General features: G+C 43.9%; 1 pseudogene; it reads left to right on the forward strand.

The window, feature by feature from the left end:
• Nucleotides 1–21,114: 21,114 nt before the first annotated feature.
• Nucleotides 21,115–21,414, forward strand: LOC131758494 (cytochrome c oxidase subunit 6C-like; annotated as a pseudogene).
• Nucleotides 21,415–23,842: the final 2,428 nt, after the last annotated feature.

The raw sequence follows: 23,842 nt of genomic DNA on the forward strand, positions 1-23,842 counted from the left end.
CGGGGCTGCCTGGAGTCTAGAGCAGCGCTCTCCGGTAGAACTTTCTGACATGATGGACGTGTTCTGAATCTGAGAGGTCCAATGCAGGAGCCATTTGCCACATAGGCTGCTGAGCACTCGAAATAGGGCTAGCGAGAAGTGAATTGTTAGCTTTTATTTTTCTAATGTAAATTTAAGTAACTCCATGTGGCTAGTGGCTACCATATTGGACACCAGAGAGTAGGGACACCTGTTCCGTCAGGAAATAGCCATTCCACTTCTCTCTGGCCAGGCACATGCCTCTCCTTGGGCCCGGAATGCCCTGCCCCCCACAGCTCATCAGAAGGAAAAGGACAATGCTACACCCAGGCCTGAAGGGTGTGCTCTTCTTCTCCAGAGAGAAATCATCTTTTTAGGTTTGGTTGACTTTTTTTCATTATAAAGACTTTATTTTTTTGAGCAGTTTTAAGTCCACAGCAAAATTAAGAGGATAGCACAGAGATTTTCCATGTACCCCCAGTCCCCAAACATGCACAGCCTCCCCCATTATCAATACCCCCTGCAGAGTGGTACATTTGCTACCATTGATAAACTTACATGGATACATCATAACCACCCCAACAGCTGACAACTACTGATCTTTTTACTGTCACCACAGTTTTGCCTTTGCCAAAATGACAGATAGTTAGACTCATGAAGTACGTAGCCTTTTCAGACTGGCTTCTTTCACTTAGTGATATGCATTTAAGGTTCCTCCACGTCTCTTCCTGGCTTGAGAGCTCATTTCTTTTTAGTGCCGAATAATATTCCATTGTCTGGATGGATCACGGTTTATTTATCCATTCACCTGCTGAAGGACATCGAGGTTGCTTCCATGTTTTGGCGATTAGGAACAAAGCTGCTAGAAGCATCCGTGTACGGCTATTTGTGTGGACATAAATTTTCAACTCCTTTGGGAAAATACCAAGGAGCTCGATTGCTAGATTTATGGTAAGAGATAAATGATCTTTTAAGGGGCCTATTTCCAAAGCAGAATATGTTCTCAGGGGGAAAAAAATTCTGTAATTTACCTTTCTTCCTTCTTGAATGACTATTTTCTCAGAGGTTGTAAACAACAAACAAAATAGAACTGAGTTGGATTAGAAAGGGGGTGGAAATCCTACCCCATTGAAACAATGCAGGAAGGAAGTGATAGTTCATAGCAGCGTCTGGGGCGATTAGAGTAGGTTAGGTTTTCTGTGTTCTGTTGAAGTTCTTTCCTTGGTTTAGGTCTAGGTCCTAAACACTGCAGAATGGAATTTCACATAAATGTTGAGTATTTATCCCACAAATATCATAAGACCGTTTTGAGAAATAAAGTTTATAGAAAAACAACAAAAAAAGAATGGAATTTCATAATCATGTTTGTTATGGTGCCAAGACAGGCGGACAGAGAGAGGTATCAGACACCCATCTCATCTCTAACCCTTTGCTGGCAGCCTATCGTGAGTCACCAACTTCTGGCCCATACCATCTTCACTGATCCAATTGCTGTGGGCGCACGAGGTGACTGGATTCCTCAGCCCCAGACGTGGCCATTAATTTTTTGTTAAGTGCATTGCTGCTCTTCTCTGTCATTAGTCACCGCTTATCTCAGTTCTTATCCACAGAAATAGGTTGACTCCGTGTTAATGGATTTACAGTCTGCATTTCGATATTTTAAACTGGCAGTTAAGTCAATTCCCGATAAAATATGCTTTTGCGCTCTAGGTGACAATACAGAACAAACAGCAGAAGAAAAGGGTTCAAAACTGGATGATCGATTTGAAAACAACAGAGAAAGACCTGTTAATCAAACTATTGATGAACAAATGAAAAGACCACTGGCTCCAAGACCCTCTGGCGCTAAGTTTGAGGGAGGTCATTCCCGCACTAGCAGGCATTTCTCCCGCTGCAACGCATGTGTGCCAGAGAGAAGACCCAGGGCTTGGGAGATCTCTTCATTTTGCCATTTATGCTCTATTAAAACAATCCTGGATCCCAGGCTTGAGGCATGTGTTTGGCAACAGCAAGGTGTGAGCCTTGGTTTCTTTGATTTTTCTTTGATTCTAAAATACAGCTCGGGCTTCCCTGGTGGCGCAGTGGTTGAGAGTCCGCCTGCTGGTGTAGGGGACACGGGTTCGTGCCCCGGTCTGGGAGGATCCCACATGCCGCGGAGTGGCTGGGCCCGTGGGCCATGGCCGCTGGGCCTGCGCGTCCGGAGCCTGTGCTCCGCAATGGGAGAGGCCACAACGGTGAGAGGCCCGCGTATCACAAAAAAATAAAAAAAAATAAAAAAAAAAAATAAAATAAAATAAAATACAGCTTGCTGGAGGCTTTGCAGAGTCAGGTGTCTGCGGCTGGAGCACAGACCTCCGTGGAGCCCACACCCGGCCAGCCAGTGTCTCAGTCTCTCTAAGGGTGCCCAATGTTGCTTCTGAGCTGGCAGCAGTACATCACTTAGAATGATGTGCAAAATAAGCCGCAGAGAAACCCTGCATCACCCTGTACTTTTCTTTTGACTCCTGTGCTCTCTAAGACCCTTTGAGTGATAAGCTGATCTCCAGGGGAAGAAAACTACCATCATTGATTAGAAAATTGTGGCACCTCCGTGATCTCCTTGCTGCAGTTAAATCCCAGGGTGACTGTGCACTAGGTAAAGGGCTATTTACCTTTGTTTGTTCTAATTTTACCCACCATTCATTTTGGCAGTGGCCGCCTGGCCTCAGATTTAAATCCTGATACACTCGTGGCAGGAAGTCAGGGCCCCAGTCACAGCTGTGAGGCAGCCGGGAGCCTCAGAGAGAATGGCAGGCACACAGGCCAGGGGTGAGGTCAGCAGTGCCTGCCTTAGGCTTTCAGCACAGGTAGGAGGAGGGGAGGTAAGGAGGTAGGGTGCCTAAGAGGTGCCCTGAGGCCCCTTCCTGCTCAGGAGGGCAGGAAGAGAAGCCGTTACTGGTTGGAGGTGCTCTTTATGACTTTCACACAAGAGGCTGGCGTTTACAATCAACTCTCATCCAATTCCTCCTCCATTCCACTCCCTTCTGCCCCTTCTCCTCAGCCCTAAAGGAAGAGGGAACTCCAAGGGAACAGCCCAGAAGTGATAAGATCTTGAAGGGAGCGCACCCGCCCCCATTTTCCCCCTCTAGCCGCCAACTTCGCCATTTCCAACACACAGGCACACCCCCTACACATGCTTACACACACCCATGGATGCTGTGGAAATACAGGAAGGCCAACCAAATGAGAACAAGCCAAATGGCAAAGGCCGTTTATCGAGAGCTTGCTACGGCGAGGGAGGTGGCCACCATCACTTGCATTACGCAGAAACTCAAAGTCTAGCAGAGGAGTGGGATAAAAGGGGAGGCTTCAGCGCCCTGATGGGAGCCGTTGGCATGGGGAACTAGAAGCCAGTTCTAGTGACTGGTTCCAGTGATTGGTTAGGGGGTACATATCTGGCTTCTCCTAAATTGGAAGCAGAGGAATAATTAGGGCCAACTCTTACAGGGATTGCTGCTCAGTTTCTTGGACCACTTGCTAGAGGTAGGGTCTGAGTTGTGTTTTCATGTACATATATATGCCCTGGCCGTGGTCTGTATACAGTCTCTCAACACCCACCCACACGAACACTCACATACTCATAAGTGTACATGCATGTTCACATGCACACACACAAACTCACACTGACACACTTGCACACACTTTCTGGGGATCCTTTCTCTGTCTAAATGCTAGCTGGTTGTCATTAAAGACTTAACAAGGGGGGGTAGGCCCTCAGACAATGTAATAGTAACATCAGGTGGGGCCTGTAGATCACTCTAAAGCCAGCTAGGAGGGTACAGGTTAAGGTCCCAGGGTCTAAAGGAGTGCCCAGAGAGATGAATGGGCAGGGCAGGGGCTGGGGCAGAACTCCAGAGCATTCAGGGAATCCCAGCCAGGAGAGGGCCTGACAGCAGTTCCACTGTGTCTTAGCTGGGCTGCCATGCAGAATACCATAGACTGGGCATCTTAAACAACAGACACATTTTCTCATAGTTCAGAGGCTGGAAATCCAAGATCAGGGGCCAGCACATTGAGTCCTGGTGAGGACCCTCTTCCTGATTTGTAGGCGGCTGCCTTCTTACTGGGTCCTCACACAGCACTGAAACAGAGCGAGCTCTCTGGCATATCTTCTCACAAGGACACTATGTCATAAGGGCCTCACCTTAACAACCCCATCTAATCCTAATCACCCCCCAAAGGACCCATCTCCAAATACCACCATATGGGAGGTTAGGGCTTCCAATCTGAATTTGGTGGGACATGAGCATTCAGTCTTTAGCACACTGCCTTTGAAGCTGGGAGTCCACACTGCCAGGTTCATCTTGACCAGCCCCTGTGACTCATCAGAACCCTCAGTGGCTCTGCCCCTGCATCCTGGCTGCCAGCCCTGGTCACTCACCCTTCAGCTGGTCACTCCGAGAAGGATTTGGGGAATTCCAGCAGCTTCAGCCTGGACCTCCTCTGTTACTGAGTCTAAGCTCATACTGCTGGCTACATGACAAGCCAATCATCGAGAGACGATTTGTTGGGGCAAGGAATAGTGACTTTATTTGGAAAGCCAGCAGACTGAGAGATGGTGGACTCATACCCAAGGAACCATCTTGCCTGAGTTAGAATTCAGCCTCCTTTTTTTTTTTTTTTTTTGCAGTACGCGGGCCTCTTCCATTGCGGAGCACAGGCTCTGGACGCACAGGCCCAGCGGCCATGGCTTACGGGCCCAGCCACTCCGTAGCATGTGGGATCTTCCCGGACCGGGGCACGAACCCGTGTCCCTGCATCGGCAGGCGGACTCTCAAACACTGCACCACCAGGCAAGCCCCAAATCATATCTTGATAGCTTTTCTTTCTAAGTCCCTTCAAGTATTTTTGAAGTAGGACATACATCACTAATAAATACAGAGTATCTCTATCAAAGCCCACTTGAGAATGATAAATGTGGATGAGTGACCTCAGAGCTTGTTCTTTTATTTCTTTTTCTGTTTAATTTGACTTTCCAGAGTCACAGTTGATAATGTATTGGCCAACTAAGTCCTCAACACCAATGAAACTAGAAAATACAAAGGCACGAAGATTTGGGGGAAATAAAAAAACTATAATGGAATAAAGAAAGACACCACAAGGAACAACTCCAGTGCCAAGGTATATGGGTCATGCCAAAAATAAGCAAAAATTGGGAGGATTTGAATCAAGTGGGAGAGAGTAGGGGAGGCTGGGATGTAATTGTTTTTAAATTAAAATAATATATTTTTAAATTACAAAAACAATACATGTTTATTGTGGAACTTTTTTAAAAAAAATAAATTTATCTATTTGGGTCTTTTTTGATGCGCGCGGGCTTTCTCTAGTTGAGGCGAGCGGGGGTTACTCTTCGTTACAGTGCGTGGGCTTCTCATTGCAGTGGCTTCTTTTGTTGCTGAGCATGGGCTCTAGGCACGCAGGCTTCAGTAGTTGTGGCACGAGGGCTCAGTGGTTGTGGCTCACGGGCTCTAGAGCGCAGGCTCAGTAGTTGTGGCGCATGGGCTCCGTGGCATGTGGGATCTTCCCAGACCAGGGCTCAAACCTGTGTCCCCTGCATCGGCAGGCAGATTCCTAACCACTACACCAGCAGGGAAGTCCCTATTGTGGAACAATTTTAAATGCATATAAGCAAAACAAATGTATTCCATGTTTAAATCCTTCAGATCTTTTTCTATAGATATTAACTAGCAGTATCACCTCTACTTCCACTTGCAGCACTTGCCATTCATGTCATTATCCTACCAACAGACTGTAGGTACAAACATGGGTATGGAAAAATGGTAATTTGCTCTATTTTTCTATTATAGCATCAATTTCAAATTTCAGTTCTGCTCATGGTAAACTGAATACAGTCACAGATACAACCCGTCATCTCTCTCCCTCCATCCTCCAGCTTTCTCTGAGATTGCCTTGGTAATGCCAGAGCTGGTAGGGAGGGCTGTCTCCTTCCTTGGGCCTTTAGAAGATTACAAGTGATTGACTCTTTATCTTTGCATTTTAGCTGAGTCCTCCTTTTCCTAGACCGAATAGTAGCCTAATTTGCTAGTTACGGGGTCCTTAGGCAGGTGTGTAAATGGAGTCCAGAGCACCCCCCCCAGTCCACATATTTTTTTAATTTCATCTAGTATCCGGCCACCATGTTCATGATAATTTCAATAACAGTGAAACTAACTCCCCTGGAGGAAAGATGGATGTGGTGGGACACTGGCTCCACTGGACTGAGAATCCCAAGTTCAAGGCCCCAGTCTTAGTTCTTGCATGAACTAGATTCTCTGGCCTCATTTGCTTTGTCTGTGAAACAGTGGGGTTGACTAGATGATTGCTAAAGCCCATATTCTATGAGTCTATGAGGTTCTTTGGGGAGCATGCTCATTAAAAAGTCCTTAGTGGAGAAATAGATCTCAGCTTCTAAAGACAGGACCTGCAACAAACAACCCAGCCCATTTTCAAGCCTGTCCTTCACCACTGAGCTCCAGAAATGTAGGCAGGTTATTTACAGCAACGTTGCAGCCCTGGGCTGAATGAGAGAGGATGGTGCAGGACCTCCAGAACTGCCAGACAGCTGAGTACGATGAAGTGGAAATGGAGCAGCTATTAACATGGGGGTTGGAGCTGCATGACAGCTGTGGATCTGGGGTAGGAGGAAGGAAATAAACAGGCAAGTACACCGAAAAGAAAGACGAAGTGTTTCCTTCACTGTTTGTGAAGCAGCAGGTGCAAAACTTATCTGAAGGCGGGGACAAAAGTTTTCAAGTCTCTACAGTGATGATCATTTCAACTACAACCACACAGGGGCACTGGCACTGGTGTCTCAGCACCCACGGGCCCACAACAACTGCACTACTTGGAAAGAGTTCACTTACTTCTTGATCTCATTGTGAGGTTTTCTCTTTAGGAGAATGGCAATCCCTTACAGCTGATTAGATAGGAATGACAGGAATTTCATCCATGCCCTGTAACTTGGCAGTTTCTCCCACTCACGTAGGCAACATTTACTTCCCCGCCTTCTCGATCTTGACCCAGGCCATGTATGACTTGCTCTGACCAAAAACATACGGGTGGAAGAGACAGTGTGGGCTAAATTCTTTCAGAGCCATCACACAGTCTGGCTCGCCGTCTTGTGTTCCTGGGATCTTGCATTTCTGTGACCTGAGATCCTGAGCCTCGTAATGCAAAACAGACCTCAACAAGATCAGCAACCTGGAATCCAGTCCAGCTCAGCCTGGATCAGCCAAATCTCAACTGACTGACAGATCCAGGAACATAAATGTTTATGGTAGTAAGCTATGGAGAGATTTAGGCTTGTTTTCACATAGCATCAGTGCAGCAAGAGCTGACTAATATAGCTCTTAAGAGTCTTCATTCACAAGTTGCAGACCTGAACAGAAAATGTCAGAGAAGAAAATAAGAGCTGCTTTTGGAGAAGTCGTGAAAGCCCTGAGAAATGTGGCTGTCACATCATCCTGTAAACAGTAAAGATAAGGCTTATGGAGATAGAGCTGTTTACACTTAACGTGCCGCTGTCATCTTCCTGCCCACCACCTGTGGGGGCCAATGTTCAGTCCAGAGCCAGCAAATGTACATGGCTGAGTCATGCTGAGCTATCACCCGTGGCCTTCCTGGATCTCTGGGTCCCTGGACAATTGTGCTGGAAACACGGTTCATGGTAGTGTTTATTGGAGAGGAAGTATACTGATCGCATCTGCAGCATGTTAGCTGTACTCGTGACCTTTATCACATTATATTTGGATTACATAATTTAGACGATCTCTTTCTGCCCTGATGGACCATGTGCTTCTGGAGAGCAGGATCCATGTCTGAATCAACCTGATGACTGCCGTCTCCCCAAAACTCTGCCCCACAAGGCAGCCTAAAACTACTGAATACATGTTGGATGAACAGAGGAATTAGAGGAAGAATCTAAAAACGGCCCTTATTCAAATGGGATTTTTAAAACTCTCTTCTTTGCACTTGGGCACCTGCATTTGTAAACAGTCACGAGTTACTGAATCAGAAACAAAATAATTCTTACTATCTCCCAGCCAGGAATTTAATCCGAGAGGCTTTTCAAAGGAGCACAGTCCCTGGAATGAGCCCCAGTCACACCCTGTCTAATTCTCCTCCTCTGGTGTAGCTATTTTTTGCCATTGCATAAACCTGTCTGTCCTCTCTCCTCAGGGTCCTTTGCAAAACGTGTTGCTTCTTTTAAAAAAGAAAAAAAGAATCAAAGAGAATGGAATGGAGGTCTTCATGTGTGGGTTAGGGTGTGAATACCTGAAGGGGTTCGCCTGGCCTTGTTGGGTTACCCAGTGGTTCCGGCGCACGTGGCTGCTCCCGTGGGGCTTTGGCAGGAGTGGACTCCATTTTCGATACCTGCAAAGCGCTAATAAAACCTCCTCTTTTGACCATCTTTAGGGATGGAGAATTATTCTGGCCAGACACAGAATAAGAGAAAACTCATCGTCATCATATACAAACATTAGCATGTTGAAAAAGCAGCGAGGAAAAAAGATGCTTGCATCTGGATAGAAAACTAGAGGATAAGATCCACCAGGAATTAACAGTTACTTCTGGAGAGGGACAGTGAAATCCGGGCGGGAGGGGGCAAGAGGTGGAGGAGGAGAAATCAAGGGGACAGACCTCTTTTAATACACTTTGGTACGATTGGAAACAATGTAATGCATGTATTACCTTCTTAATATTAAAAAACAGAGCAAAATAGATGTGTGAGGAGAAAAAGAGACCCACAATGATGGAATGACTTTTAGGCCTGCAGGTAGTTTGGAAAAAACTTGGATTTTTAAGAGAAATTGTGTGTCAAAAGTAGGATTGTCTAGTAAACAAAGATGGAAGGAGGAGTTAGAAAAGAGGAAGTGTTTTTGAGTTCAGTGTCCAGAAAATGAAGTTTTCTTCTGGGAGATTCTGTGGACAGAATCCAGAGAAGGTACTAAGTCCGCACACGGATAACTGCAAAAACATCTTTATAAAAGGTTGGCAGAGAGCGGGAGAAGGTGTCGGACATGGAATTTTAAAAAGCCTTGTTTATCTGATGATGAGAAAAGACTGTGAATGGGTCTAGAGGAACGGTTTAGGGGGAGAGATGGAAGGGTGACCAGAATACAGCTCTAAGGACTTCCCTGGTGGTCCAGTGGTGAAGACTCCATGCTTCCAATGCAGGGGGCATGGGTTCAATCCCTGGTCAGGGATGTTCCACATGCCATGTGGTATGGCCACAAAAAAAAAAAAAAAAAAACCCCAAACGAAAACAAAACAAAAGAACACAACTCTAAAAATTCATCCTATACCAGGGGTTCTCACCAGGGGCACTTTCTCCCCTGGGACATTTGGAAATGTCTAGAAACATTTTTGGTGATGCTACTGGCATCTAGTAAGGAGATATCCTGCAACACACAGGCCAGCACCACCACCAAATGGATCAGCCAGCCACCCAAAATGTCAATAGCACGGAGGCTGAGAACCCCTGTACTAGACTAAAGTGAAAATTGAGATTGAGACGTGAACACCTCACCCGGGGTGTGCTTTACAGCTTGCACGGTGTTTTCACACCTATTGACTCCTCATCCCAAACCCTGAGGGAAGCAGGGCAGGGGTCCTTATTTCCCTGAGGCAGCTGAGGAACAGAAAGTCTGGGACCGACCCAAGGTCACAGAGCTTGGAATCCAGGTACTGGGCCTGGGCTCCATGCTCGTCCGACTTTCTCGTGGAACCCACGTGACACACCAAAGTCCTCTTGGAACCAAATGGTTGAATGAATATGTGCTGTACTCCAGGAAAGGGGCTGCCATTGAAGCACAAGGTAGGAATGTCCCAATTCCAGGGTGTAGTGATCAGAAGAAACTGTTGGAAAATTATTCAAGTGTCAGTGAAATAGCTACAGAGTTTTCTCCTTAGTAGTGGCTCTTAGTCACGTTTGTTGCACACCCGCAAAAGGAATTTTTGATACACAGGGATCTGAAAGTCCCCAGCTTGCTCAGAGAAGGGCAATCTCACATGGTCAGAAAGTGGGGTGTATCAAGAGACGTGGTGGGCGATAAGGTTAGAGAGGAAGCTAGGACGAGGGCTGGAGACGGAGTGAGGAGGAATGGAATTGGATTCTGTCGGTGACAAGGAACCCTGGACATTGTTAAGGGCAGTGGTGACACGACTTGACTGGTACTTAGTAAGCCTGCTCCATGAAGAACATTGTCTTTTAAAGAACATTAATTCTTCCTGTCCATATCACAAAACAGGTTGCTTTTGAAAGCATTGCTTTTGATGTTGGTGGGTTTTCATTGAGGACTGGGTGCTTTGCTGCAACTTGGATGAAACCACTTTCCGAGAGATTGGAGGCAGATGAAAATAGCATCTTGCACAGCTGTCCATCTGGGTGCCTATTTAAGTGCATAGTAAGTGGAGTCATAGCACAAATACTCACATGACTAACCATCATCTGAACTAACCCAAATGGGTTTATTACTCCAATTCTAAATTCAAATGCACCAAAATAGGCTCCAGTGTGTTCCCAGGGTATGTAGTGTCCTTTACATGTGCTAACTCTGGAATGGAGATCATCATACTCAAAGGCATTAGAAAAGAGAGCCCTTATTTACTTACTTGTGGCACCATGCTGGCTACTACACCAAATAAATCGCTGTCTTTGCCTTTTAACTGCTTCCAATTCATATGTTAATACAACATTTATATATTTCTCAGGTGATACATTCTCACTGTAGAAACATTAGAAAATGCAGATAAGTAGGTGGCAGAAACTGTGTCACCCACTATTTCTTTCTAGAGTTTTTTTCAAATTAATAAAGATGAGTTATCATTTTTTTCAAAGAATAATTCTGAAATCGCACTTGTGTTTTCCTGTTTAAAAATTAAATCTTGGGACTTCCCTGGTGGTCCGGTGATTAAGAATCCGCCTGCCAGTGCAGGGGACACAAGTTCGAGCCCTGGTCTGGGAAGATCCCACATGCCTCAGAGCAACTAAGCCCGTGCGCCACAACTACTGAGCCCACGTGCCACAACTACTGAAGCCCGTGTGCCTAGAGCCCGTGCTCTGCAATAAGAAAAGCCACAGCAATGAGAAGCCTGCGCACTGCAACAAAGACCCAGTAGCCATCAATAAATAAATAAACAAATTTATTTATTTTTAATTAAAATCTTCCATTTAAGTAAATACATAAACCTAATCTATCCTCCAGGTAACTCTTTTTTTTCTTGGTGAGGTTTATGCCAATGTGATAACCTCTCTGGGAGTATAACTGCATGTACAAAAGTATTTGCCCTTAAAAAAAACTACAGCATTGCCTCATGAATTGTTTTTTTTAACTAGTTAATTTAACATTTCTAAATATTCTTAGTCTTTCAGAAATTATGACATTGTGGATTATTTGTTCGTATAGAGCACATTTTTGTTTCAGCCCTGATAATTCAATTTTCATTTCTTTTCCCCAAAACAGGTTAAAAATCATTGCTGATTCTAAAAGAGAGACTTTGATTCAATTTTACTTCGTTCTTTAAACCTGCGGTGGGGGAAATCAGTGTGTGTCGCACATTCACAGCTCTCCAGGTCATGGAGGCACAGTTAGTACCGTGAGGGTATCACAGCAGTGAATGAAGATTCTAGTTCTAGAGTTGTTTTCTAAGTCATCCTTTTAAACATGCAAGGCATGGTACCTTTCACTCCTAACTTCCTCTTACAGTTTCAGGGAAGACACATCAGGATATTTTATTGTCTTGAGGTTGTCACTATCATTGTCACTCTAGGGGGCCCTTGATCCAATGCTGTCCAGTGACCCATAAGGTAGTGGGCCTGAGGGCTTTTGCCCTGTAAAGGTGATCACAAGCTAATCAAACTTTGTCCCTCTGACATGAGGACTAAACGATTTGTGGCCCTTTGGCCAGTGGGTAGTGATACAGCCACCTTGGAAGACAGTTTGCCAGTTTCTCACAAAAGGAAACAAATTCTTGCCACATGATTCAGCGATCATGCTTCTTGGTATTTGCCCAGAAGAGTTGAAAATTTTATGTCCACAAAACAACCTGCACATGGATGTTTCTAGCAGCTTTATTCATAATTGCCAACACTTGAAAGCAACCAAGATGTCCTTCAGTCAGTGAATGGATAAACTGTGGTCCATCCAGACAATGGAATATTATTCAGCACTAAAAAGATGTGAGCTCTCAAGCCATGAAAAGACATGGAAGAACCTTAAATGCATATTACTAAGTAAAGGAAGCCAATCTGCAAAGGTATACATACTTTGTGATTCTAACTATATGCCATTCTGGAAAAGGCAAAACTGTGGTGATAGTAAAAAGACTGGTAGTTGCCAACGGTCGGGCTGGGGAGGGATGAATTGGTAGAGCAGAGAGGAGTTTTAAGTCAGTGAAACTACTCTGTATGATACTATCATTGTGGACTTATCTAATTTACATTTATCTAATCCCATAAAATGTACAGCACCAAGAGTGAACCCTAATGTAAACTATGGTCTTTGGGTGAATCTGATGTGTCAATGTGTGCTCCTCAACTGTAAAAAATGTACCACTCTGATGGGAGATCTTTTAACAGGGGTTGGGGGTGCTATACATGTGTGGGGCAGGGAGTATATGGGAAATCTCTGTACCTTCTTAATTTTGCTGTGAACCTAAAACTACTCTAAAAATATGAAGTATTTTCTAAAAATAAAAAAAAATCATCATTCCTGATCTCAAGGAATTTTTGAGATATACACACAAATATCTACAGACAAATAAAAATATAGTAATTTAAAGATGGCTAAAATAACACGTAACATTTAGGATGCTTTTACTTCAGCAAACAGAAGACCTGACTTAAATAGCTTAAACAAAGAGAATCTCACGTAACCAGAAGTCTGGAGATAAGGCACCTCCAGAGCTTGTTGGTTCAGTGGCCCAAGGACATCATCAAGGAAGGAAGCGGGCGCGGGCTCCTCCCATCTTTGTGCTCTGCCATCTTCAAGGTATTGACTTTGGTCCTGAGGCTTCTTCCCTCATAGATGTCAGATGGCTATTCCTCCTCCAAGTATCAAACCTCATATAACAGTCTGAAGACTGACACAGAGAATGTTCCTGAGTCCTGTTCCAAGGGAAATTTTCCCAGAGACCTACCAGCTGACTTCCCTTCACATTTATTGCCATCTTTTTATACCAGTCACTGGCAGGGGAAATGGAATTACCTTTATTGGTTTAGCCTAATCAAGAGTCCCACCTGATTATACTGTATTACTATAATTGAAATTTGCCAGGCAAAATGTTCTTTCTTTTTCCCTCCCTCCCTCTCCTCTCTCTCTCTTTCGCTCTCTCTCTCTCTCTCTCTCTCTCTCTCACACACACACACACACACACACACACACAAGATAAATATATAAGATGACGGATGTGTTAATTAACTAGATGGGAATCCTTGCATAATGTATACATATATCAAATCATCACAATATGCATGTTAAGTATCTTACAATTTTATTTGTCAATTACGCCTCAATAAAGCTGAAAAAAAGACGTTAGAGGGGCTCATGAAGTATATGACTATCCAATCCGTCAACCTAATAGGGGTCTAGTAAACAGGAGGTAGGGAGTATAAAATGACTCTTGAGTGGGCGAGAGCATCTGTCACATGGGTCAAAAGGGCAACTTAAAAATACTGATAGAATAAAATAGAGGATAAATTAAAGGTAGTAAGAAAAATCTAGATAAAATATAAATTAAGAAAAAAGATTAAATACTGTATAGTTTAATGAGAAGAGGAAAATAAAAGCTGAGGAAAATTAAGATCTAACTGAAACATTAAATCCAGAAAACTAAAACAAGGAAAGGATGAAATGATAAAACAGGTTAAGACCAGCAGTTCTCAAAGTATGGTTCTTGAACAGGCAGCAGCAGCGTTACCTGGGAACTTGTTAGAGATGCAGACGATTGGAACCCACCCCAGGGTTACTGAATCAGAAACTCTGGGGGTAGGGCCCAACATCTGTTTTAACAGGTTCTGGTGATTCTGATGCAGCCAAAATCTGAGGATCCAAAAGGGAATAGACATTTTCAAACATTAAGAATTATAAAACTGAAAAGATCAATAGGCCAAAGGGCAAAATAAAAACTAGCACCTGGACCAATTCCAGGGTCAATGGTCCTCTGATTCCCTTTAGCACCTCCACCCTTTACCATCCCTTCCTGACTGACCACCCATTTGGTTACCCAGCCAAATCAGAGGTTCTCCCCCCAGCTACCCTTTAGAATCACCTGGAGAATATTTAAATGATGTTATATCTCAGATTCCACCTCAAACCAACTAGGTTGGAATCCCTAGGGGTGGGGACCTGTCATCTGTATTCTTAAGAAATCCTTGGGTGATTCTATTGTACACCCATAGCTTTGAACCACTGGCTGAGAGCTTCTGGGCTGAGAGCTGAGGGTCAGAGAGGCCTCCTGCTCTCCGGGGCTCCCTTGGCCTCATGTTTGCTGCTCATATCCCCAACAACCTGACCAAGAACATTTGGGAAAAGATGAAGCAAGCACGTGTGCAGCTCATTTCTCCAGCAGGTCCAGTTTTCCTTCCTGGCTTATTTTCGTCCCCTCTCTGACGTGGATCACTTGATCCTTCAGCCTAATGCAGTGGACTCTAGGGGTCCATGGCCCACACCACTGACCCCTCATTGAATCAGCAGTGCCTACAAGGTAAGACACTTCCTGTTCACTTGGAGAAAGATTTCTGGAGTCCTGAACATTAAAGGACCACAGTGCAGGCCTCTGGTCCATTCTTGAGTCATCTCCCTGAACTTCACATCTCTACAGACAGATCCCTTCTCCTCTGCACACCTTAGCGCCTGTCTGCCCTTATCCACTCTGTGGATAGGACCTGCTGACTCGTTTCCCCTGTGTGTCCTTCAGTCAGCAACCTTGACCCACACGGTCCCCTCATCATACATCTTAAATATCTGAATCAGTTATTCTCAGTCATGGCTAAACTCCCCTGAGAAGATTATATACATACATGGGACATCCCCGGTGGTCCAGTGGTAAAGAATCCACCTTCCAATGCAGGGGACATGGGTTCGATCCCTGGTAAGGGAACTAAGATCCCACATGCAACGGGGCAACTAAGCCCGCACACCACAACTACTGAGCTTGAACGCCTCAAGAAGAGAGACTGTGTGCAGCAAAAACTACAGAGCCCACGCGCCCTGGAGCCCATGCGCCACAACTAGAGAGAGAAAACCTGCATGCCACAACTAGAGAGAAGCCCGTGAGCTGCAACTAGAGAGAAGCCTGCACGCCACAATGAAAACCCGACACAGCTGAAAAAAAAAGAGAAAAGAAATAAAGAAGATTATGTATATACATATGGATTGTGCTTTGTGGTGGTGATGCTTCTCAAGAGGGTGAGTGCAGAGAGGAAACAAAGAAGGGTCTAAGGAAGGAGCCTAAGGGAACCTAAGGAATTTGTGTGTGTATATATATATATATATATATATATATATATATATAATTATAATATATAATATATAATGTATAAAGGAATTAATAGAATACATATATAATGTATGTATAAAGGAATTTATATATTATCATAACATAATATGTAAGTTCATATATATAAAGGAATTTACATATACAATATAATCAAATACAATATATAATCATAATATAATTAATATAGTATATATTATATTGATTACAATATTATATAAAAATTCCTTTATATTTATATACTGTTTGTAATTATAGTACATATGTAATTATATACATATATGAATTTCTAAGAAATTTTATTATATATATTTACATACAATATAATATCCTATTATATTATAATTAATATAATACATTATATATTATTTATGTATATTAAATTACATGTTCCATGTAATTATATTAAATTCCTTTATATATTATATGTAACTATTATACATATACTTATATATAAATTCCTTAGGAATTCATATGTATGTAAACTATTATAATTAATATGATATATAATATTGAAAGGAATTTATATATAATGTAGTTCATATATATTAATTACATATGATTACATATTATATGCAATTATATATAAATTCTTTATATAAGTTCATATATTATATATAATAATATAGATACATTCCTTTAGTTATATGTAATTATTTTATATTATATAGATATATAAATTCCCTCGGTTCCATTCTTAGAGATTCCGATTTACACGGTCTAGGTCGGGGTCTGAGCATTTTAGAAGCTTCTCAGGTGATCTTCCCGTGCAGCCAGGATTGAGGACCACCAATTTAGGATGAAACCTTTGTAAACTCAGATTTCTAGGTAAGGTAAGTATAACACATTTAAAGCAAAAGGGAGAAATACAGCTAACAAAAGTCCCCAAGTAATTCATGTCCAAGGGAAGAAGTCCTGGCTGGCCACCTCCTCTGCCCTCACCCGCTTGAAAAGCATCACCACAAAGCACTATCAGTGGCCCCTGAAGCCACACGGACTCCTCCACTGAAACTTCATCTTCCGTCCTGGCCCAAAGTCTTCGCTCGCGCTCCCCCCCCCCCCCCCCGCTCGCCCACCGACCTCCACACCGGTAGGGAGCTCAGTTCAATCGCCTCTTCACAGCTGCCTCTACTGCTAAGTCTCCCTGGAACCAACCACACAGGTGATGCTCCTGAGGCTTCTTCTCGTCTTCAAGACCATCTTTGCTGAGCCTGCCAGCAGTGGCAAGGCAAGACACGTGCGAGGAATGCCCCACAGGGGCCAGCAAGCGGCAGTCCAGCAGAAAAGAGGACTGGGAGGTAAGTGACCAGCTGTCCTGGCTTGCTTTTTCAGTGCTAAAACTGGGACAGTATTAGACAAACCAGGTTAATTGGTCACCCTACAGCTTTGTATCCTTCTGGAATGGAAACTCAGGTGGGGCAGTGAGACCTTCCTTAACACAAGCATCTTCTGTCTTCTTTGTTGCCCTGTACCCATGCAGGGAGTTATTTCTCCAATTTTATTTTTTGCTTTTTCAAAAAATTAAGCAATTGATGTGTCAATCATAGAGAAATTTAAATATCCAGAGAAGCAAGAAGAAAACAAATGAAATCGCTTGTAATCTCATTCCCCAAAGTAAACGACTTTTGAGATTCTAGCGTTTCTCCTCCCAATCTTTTTATGCATATATATTCTAAATTTCTATGCATATATATGAGTATGTTCAATTTATTTTTCTATTAGAGAAATCAAAGATGTCGAGAGAGTAGAAAAGATCATTCAGCACAAACGAAAGATGGCACACCAAGGGAAATGAAAATGAAAACATTAATGCCTCGGTAAGTTAAAGTGGAGAGCATTTGAGCTTTGCCAGAGCCATGGTCTTGCTCTGAGGCATCGGGTTGTGCTTTGCCTGTGAGGGAGGTGGTAGAGCCATGAGGTCATGCTCCTGGCATCCCCTCTGATGGTGGCTGAGGTTCTGTGTACATCCTAGGCTCCAGAACTCAAGGGGACTGTATAGCACTTTCACAAGAGGCAGTTGCTATAGCACATTGAAAAGGCTCAGAGAAGAGAAACCGGGATGGCTAAAGGGACACAATGAAGCCTGTGAACAGAGGTGCAAAAGCAGAGCCCTTCAGCCTGAAAAGAAAGAAAGTGAGGGGCAACTTAATAGCACTCCTCATGTAGATGAAGGGTTTGCCTCACCGGCTGACCTGCTGTTCTCCATCTTCACTAAGGACCAAAAAAGGAGAACAAATAACAAACGTTCCTCTCCTGTGTAAGGGCTTTGACTTTGCCCAACGCCTTTCCTTCCCATTGGTTGATAGCATCCTCAGAACATCTCTGAGATGCTGAAAGAGCTCACACAAGGGATTTAGGTTACACAAGAGAAAATGATGTGAGGGTTGTTAGAACATTCAATGAGATTTTCCATGGAGGTCACAGATTCTTCTTTTAAAGGTCAATGAAAATAGAATCATTTTTCATCAAGTAGGGATGTTTTATACATCACCTGCTTAAGGACAGAGAATAATAAGTATGCCTTCCATTTATATAATACATTAAAAAATATCTTTCACCTTCCTAAACTCATTCTTTCTATGAAAGAATCATTTGAGGTCACAAGGAGATATTACTTTCCCATTTTCCAGATGAGAAAATGGAGGTTTAAAGAAATGAAGTGGCTTGCCTGAGGTCCCATAGTGAATTGGGGAGGTGGAGTATATTCTAGACCTAGTGGTTCTTGGTTTCCAGGTCTCTTGCCACACTAGTGGTCCTCAGCCTTTAGCACACATCAGAATCTCCAGAAGGGCTTGTTAAAGTGCAGGTCCCTGGGCCCCCCCACCCCCGAGTTTCTGATTCAGTAAGTCTGAGAATTTGCATTTCTAAGTTCCTGCTGGCCAACTAGATTAGTGATAGAAAAAAATTTCAGTAAGGCCTTAGACCCATAGAAGCTGTGTTTAACTTCAGAAATCATCTCCATGGAAACCATTACCTTCTGACTGCCTTTACAGCTGGCCCCTATGTTATCAGAGCAAAATAGCACATATGTCTGCTCACAGTGTAGGGGTCCAGCTCTCCTTCCCAAACAGTGTCTCAGAAGAATACAACCCAAAGGGTAGAAGTGGAGCAAGAAACTAAGACATTCTGGGCACCTATTCTTTTTTAAAAAATTATTTTTAATTTATTTAAAAAATTTTTTTATTTACACCTATTCTATTCTGTGACAAGCACTCTTCAGGTCTTTTATAATAACTTACTTTACTTTTGCAGTTACTCTTTGATATAGAAACAGTTATTCCCATTTTATAGATTAAGAAAGTGAGGCTCTGAAAAGCTATGCAACTTGCCTAAGAAAAGAATTAGAATTTTCAGCTTCAAAACTATATTTTTCTTTGATATCATAGATTTAAGTATTTTAGATCCATTACCTGATTTCCATTATACTCAGCCTAATTTTTTTAGGTCCTCAGCATATTACACGATGGTTCTTTCCCCTACTCTGTGTGGTTAGTTATTTTCCCCAGCCTATGGCATTATACTTCATTTCTTTTTAGTTCATAAAGTTCTTTTCTGGACCTTGGAGCCAGAATCATTTAGCATTTGTTAGTTGGCTGATTAGTTTGATGCAAAAGACATGCCTAGGAGGGAATTAGTTTGGATATTGTGGTACATCCATATGATGATGTTTTATTTAGTACATATTGACATGAAAAGATTGTCATGATATATTTGATTTTTTTAAAAGCAAGTTATAAAACATGCACAGAACGCTGTTTTTGTAAAAAAAAAATTGTATGTAAACACACACATGTGCATGTGCAAATGCACATACTCACATTCTAACATATACACTCAGAGAGAACATCAAAACATTAACAGTGATTAACTCAGAATAAGGGGATGATGGTTGACTTTTTAATTTTCTCCAATTTGCTTTTCTGAATTTTATCATTTCTCTTCCATGGGTATATATTATTTTGTGTAAGAAAGTCCTCTTTGCCCATCCTTAAAATTTCCCTCTTCTCTCCCCACACTAAGTTCTTTATGTATTCCGGGTGTTTATTCTCTTAATTAAATACTTAGCTCTATGTTATTCTCTATACCAGGAAATAATAGTTCTTTGGGAGCAGAAAGAAAAAACGCCAGCCTCCTATCCATGTCCCATTCAATGAGAAAGAAGGCAGCTACTAAATCTCCCCTTGGATTCCCATTTTGTACGTGCAGTGAGAGTGCTACCCAAAGGCATCTAAGAAGAGAACGTGTGTAATAATGATTTCTTCAGGATTCCAGGGCTCTGGAGGGTATGCCTAAGAACTTATTAACTATTTATACTTACCAACTCATAAATCTAAATGATTAATATCAGCAGCAAATACACCATAATAAATACTTATAGGACTCAATGAACAAAACTTGCATGTTGCAGCAGCGCCTGAACAATTAATAGCTGGTGTTTGAAGCCCTCTGTAAAGTAGTAAATTCTCTGGCATCTCTCTGCCCAAGTGACTCTGTTTGAGACCCCCCACCCCGTACAATGCGGACCAAAGCTGTGCAGGTTTGAAGAAGGAAGATCCTACAGTGTGAAGCCAGGGCCCCTTGAAGAACAAGCCTCAGGTCCAGGCCTCTTCCAGTGAAGGTCTTTCTCCAGTGAAACAGGGACCAACAGGTGATGCCCTGGGCTGGGGAGTACTCACTCCGTCACACCCGATGCCCTGGGTCAATCCACCCACCCGGTTAAAGGGAGTGGATCCTCAAGGACACAATCACCTTTGACCTCTAATGTCTCTGGAGCCAGAAAGGGAAGGAATGTGTCTTCTTTCACGTGAGCTTCTAGAAAGGACAGGATCAGCAAGTGGAGAGTGAGGGGACAGGGAATCATTCACTGCACAAAGACAAATATTTGAAACTAGGACATCTCTTAGCCTGCAAATTAAAAAGAAGTCTATAAATCTTTGGAATAGGTTCATGAGAGTGAAAACATCCTCTGGTCCAGGTCCCAACCCCTCAGTGCTGCAACCCTCCTAAGGAAAACAAGGGAGTGACACGTCAGGCCTGCTGGGCGCGGCCTGGGGGCTGGTTGCTTAAACAATGATTGTCTTCTAACGAACTCTCAGGAGAGCAAAAGTCATGCAAGCATCTCAAGTGTTCTATCTGGGAGAGCCAGCCTCTGGCATCCTCCACACTCACCCTGCACCTTATCTATCTTGTCGCCGTTAAACGGGTGATGTGGGCAAGGGGTATACAAAAAGCAGAATGACGTCACAGGCCCTGACCTGCGGGTTAGGGATCCAGGCAACTTGTTTGCACCTGGGTACCTGGTGGCCAAGAACGAGGCGCCCTGTTGCTGCATTTCCACTGGGCGCTGGCTGAACAGATTCTCCTGCCTTCTCTCTTGGCCCTATTGCTAAACAAAAGTACCCCAGACTCGCTTCCTCTCCGGGGTGATCTTTGGGAACAGATGTGCATGGAAGGCATCTGTTCCCGGCCCAGCCTGCCTGCCTACGGTGAATTAAATCTACATCTCAGGTCCATTTCTCCAAGGACGTCTTTGTTGAGCTGTCTAGGAGAAAAACTACCATGGCTTCCAGTTCTTTGACAAAACCTCAGATGCGGGGCCTTCTGGCCAAGCGTCTGCAATGATTTCATATTGGTGGAGCATTCGTTGTCTCCTTGGGAGTTGCAGCTTTCTATAAGTCTGCTGCGGCTGAACCAAGAAAGAAGGCATATGCGATTTCCACAGAAATTGTGATTCCATTAAAGACTTTGAGGAGATGAGGAAGGCTGCTATCTTTCAGAGTGCAAAGTGATTTTGGAATATAAAGAATTTCTTTGGGTTGCGTTCCATGGAAGTTTGTCACTTACCTGTGTTCCTGAACTATGAACTACTAATATCTGAGCTAAGGAATAGTTTCTCATGATAAATAAACGATTAACAAATACTGTGGACACTAAAAAAAAAAAAAAAAAAAAAATCTACATTTCAGTCCGCCCTCAGCGATGTCAGGGGCTCTCCACGGCTTGTTCCCGCCCCACCTCCCAGCATTCAGAGGGTCTGTGCAGACTGAGGCCCCGGAAAGGCGGGCCAAGCAGGACAGCAGGGAAACGGCCCAGCTGGCGACCCCTCACACCCTGAGCCTGCTGCCCAAACAGCACTGAGAATGTTTCTTGAGCAAAACCTAAGTTGAGAGGCAAATACACAGTGGCCCTGGGAATGCCTCTGCTCCAGCAGAGAAGCAAACGCATCACCTTGTATGTGCAAAGGGGGAGAGAGCTCTTAGAAAGAGTCTTCGGGAGCCTTGACAAGAAGCTAACACTTTATCACTCTGCCTCCTTCCTCTCCTCCAGAAAGGCTCGGGGAAGCAGCATCTCTCCGAGTGCCTTCCAGAATAGCAGAATGTTTCTTGTCTCCCGCAGCAGGCTGACGGTACCTTTGCTCCTGTAACCGAACCAGGGCCCCTTCTCCCTTCCTGTCCTCCTCCTCCTCACTGAGAACACATACCCTCTGCCTTTCTACATTATAACTAAACACCATGTCACTCATCTTTCTGATCTGCTCCCCCCTCCCCACCAATTTCTCAGGCGCGCTGTTTTACTTTCAGTTTCTATAACAGCTTGTGTCAGCAGGTATAAGAACCCTATTGTGTAGACAGCCTCAAGCTCAGCTACTAAGGATGAAGCTAGAGCAAAACATTTGAATGAGCCCCTGAAAAGCTAGGTGGATGGCAAACAGGCACATGAAAAGATGCTCAGTGTCGCTTGTCCTTAGAGAAATGCAAATTAAAACCACACTGAGATACCACCACCTATTTGAAGAGCTGAGACTAAACTAAACTAACCACACCAGGTGCTGGTGACTATGTGAAGCAACAAGAACGTTCACGCACTGCTGATGGGAATGTAAACTGGACAACCACTTTGGAAAACTTCAGAAGTTTGCCAGTTTCTTATAAGACTAAACGCATACCTTACCATATGACCCAACAATCCCACTCCCAACAGAAATAAAAACCTATGTTCACATAACAAACTTTACTTGAATGTCTACAGTAGCCTTATTAAAAATTGCCCAAAGCTGGAAACAACCTAAATGTCCTTGCACTGGGAACAGATAAACTATGCTTCATCCGTACAGTGAAATATTACTCTGCAATGAAAAGTAAGGAACTACTAATATACATGCCGCAACACTGATGAACCTCAAAAACATTATGCTGAATGAAAGAAGCCAGGCTCAAAAATCCACATCATGTATGTTTTTTCCATTGTCATGATATTTTTGTGAGATTCTTGCAAGGGCAAAATTTTAGGGGCAGAAAACAGACCAGTGGTGGCCAGGGACTGGGGGTGTGGAGGGGTTAACTACAAAGGGGCGTGGGGGAATTCTGGGAGTGATGGAGTGTTCTAGATCTTAATTAGGGTGGTGGTTACACTTCTGTACACATTCATCAAAGCTCACAGAACTATACACTGAGGGTGAATTTTACCCTACATAAACTATACCTTAGCTTTTAAAATACAAAGCCAGAGTCTCCAGGCAGCCTGTATAAATGCTTACGATGTCACCTTTCCAGTCAGCCTCCCATGAAGGGCCGTGTCACTGCTTCTCTCCTCCCCGTCTGTATGAGAAATGTCACCTCAGAGCCGCTGAAAAGGAATGTGTCTTTGCCGCAGGCTTTTCCAGCTCTGGAGGAAATTGCTGTTGCTGCTTCGTTGACAGAGGTGATGCTGGTAACGAAAGTCAGCATGTGCATCTGGTTAAATCCAGCTGGGAGGGACGCTGTCAGGTCTGCCCTTTATGCACGTCAAGTCGTCAGGGGTCATGTAGGACAAGGCCACCATGAGCCACTGAGCGCCCAGGATGACCTCTAGGGTGAACGTGACAGGAGGCAGCCCTGCCTACCCTGTGGTCATCACATGACAAACTCAAGAAGGTCCCCAACCCAGGTTATCCCCCATGCCTCCCCTCCCCGGCACAGTGCCCAGTGCCGGAAGTGGGCGCAGGGGCGGCTGTCCTGGTGAGCAATGCCGCACTCTGCAAGCAGAAAGCTGCCTGGCTCTGGCTTAGGAAACCAGGTCCCCTGGTCACTGGTTACCCTGATGAGCGAGGTGTAGCTCTGAGCCAGTTTCAGACTGTGGGTTCCCTCCACACGGAAAGCACGTGTTCCTGGGAGCCAGCCAGCTGCTGCTTCTGGAAAGAATTCTTTGGGCCCAAGTTGAACTGGGCCCTGGATGGTTCTCCCAGGTGAGTTCCTCTCCAGCCTTCTGAGCCCGGGCGGGTCCCTAGTGAGGCAGGCCAGCCCCGCAG

This window comes from Kogia breviceps, chromosome 6, assembly GCF_026419965.1.
Source record: "Kogia breviceps isolate mKogBre1 chromosome 6, mKogBre1 haplotype 1, whole genome shotgun sequence".
Taxonomy (NCBI): Eukaryota; Metazoa; Chordata; class Mammalia; order Artiodactyla; family Physeteridae; genus Kogia; species Kogia breviceps.